This window comes from Habropoda laboriosa, unplaced genomic scaffold (assembly GCF_001263275.1).
Source record: "Habropoda laboriosa isolate 0110345459 unplaced genomic scaffold, ASM126327v1 scaffold15, whole genome shotgun sequence".
Taxonomy (NCBI): Eukaryota; Metazoa; Arthropoda; class Insecta; order Hymenoptera; family Apidae; genus Habropoda; species Habropoda laboriosa.
Window position 1 is genome coordinate 589,497 of NW_017100141.1, and position 2,094 is coordinate 591,590.

The window sequence follows — 2,094 nt, forward strand, 5'->3', positions numbered from 1 at the left end:
TAACGTCGAAAGAATTTCTGTATAATTCCACCCGATGGCCAGTGATGAAAACCTAGGCTATGGAGTTACGGTGTAAAAAGTGTGGAAGGTGAACGTGCTTGATGTCGCGGAGAAGAGAACGAGAGAGAGAATCTTTGTACTGTGTTTTTATATTGTGATGGAAATCATGTTTTGTTACATTTCTATTGTGAAAGAGAGAGAGAGAGAGAGAGAAGAGAACACGCGTTTTACTACGTAGTACTTATTTGTCTTCTGGCGAATGTTCAAGAGGTGTGTTCAATTGGTTGTTTATTAAAAGCAAAGAAATCCCGTTAGTTTTTCCTTCCTGCGTTAGTATATTGACGAATGTCGCGGCGACACGTGTACAGCGTGTGAAACCGGTGTGAAATCTCGTTTCATTCGTATATTTCGTCGCGATATATATTCAATTGTAATTCGTTCGTGTTAAATTTCACTGGCGTGATCGTAAATCGACCACTCGCGAGAAGAATTATATTTGTACACAGCTGGAAAGCGCGTGGAGAGAGAGAGAGGTGCGCCGGATTAACGATTGCAGAGACGAAACGTTTTTACCCGACGAAAAGAACTATCGTTCCCTAGATTTTCGTTTCGTTTCTTTTTTCCATCGTTTCTCTTTATCGACCGTCTGTAATGTTTTTGCGCGGCGAATGTTGCTCTGCAAAGACTATTTTACAACTACCGAAGAACAGAGATTCGTGCGTTCTTAAATTGTTGTTGGACCGTCGTCGACCGGCACCTGATACAAAATGCAACAACTTCGATGTGGCATTACGTCATTCGTGTCAACCATGTTACTGTCTATCGAATTACACAATTAAATTATTTTAATATTACGAAACATTGTGCTGGTTTCATCCTAACCCTTCCCTCGACGAAACAAGACGCAACTTCCGGCGGGAGAGATGCGGGTAAGTATGGATTTATATAGCATGTAAATTATATTTGTATTCGAACAATATACGCAGAAATGGATGCCGCGAGTCGTTAAATCGACGTTCCTATTAATTACGGCATAAACGTGCCGGTAAACTAGCCTCGCAATAATACACAACGTAATATATTTCTATTCTAATGCTTGTAATGAATTATTGCGACGGGGAACTACTACTATTTACATTTTCGCGCAGTTTGCGACATTTTCGTTACGAGTTTTTACGATTTCTTCGATTAATACGCGTTCCTAAACATGTACGGACTTGGTTTCTTTAATTTTCTATTGAAATGTTTGAAGAATGAGTGTTTTGCAAAAGGAAATGGATTTGGTGTGCATGGGAGAAACGAATACACTGTAAAATGCTGTAAAACAATACTGGTATATTGTAACCTTTTGTAAAATACATTTTGTACAGTTATCTTACAATAAATCATTGATTTTTTGATAAATAATTGAATTTCTTCAGTTTTCATGATATTGAAATCTTTTCCTGGACTCCTGTGTGCGCCTGAAACCCTCTTGTTTTAATTTAAACAACAGTTTAAATTGTTATTTAACGAGAAAAGTTAATTAGTCTCCGATGAGTGTACTTGCAAGTAAATCAGAAACGTTAATGAATTGATATATTAACGAATTAGTCAAGTAAAGCTGCTTTTTCCGCATCGAATATCGGACTTGGAGAATTTTGGCATGTATAAGAAGTGATTGACTTGCACTACTAGCTAACTCCGAAAATTTTCGAGCGTCTAAGAAATGGTTCACTTGCACTACTGGCTTGAACAAATTTCGCTGTCTGACTCATGGCTAACATCGGACGAAAATCAGGTAGGTCAACCATAAGTCGGAAGTCGAAACTCGATGTTGGAGATATGATTGACTTTACTACTAACTTCTGATTGTTGCAAACGCGTTCTGGGTTAGCAACTTTGTTGCTGCGAATCGCTCCCGAAAATTGCACATTGTTGCAAACGCGTTCTGGGTTTGCAACTTTGTTGTCGCGAAAATTTGCACATTGTTGCACGGCGCGCCGTTTTGCAACAATGTGTATTTTTCGGGAGCGTCTCCCGGCAACAAAGTTGCAAGCGCAATCTCTCCGTTATGCAACTTTGTTGCTGCGAATCGCTCCCGAAAATTGCACA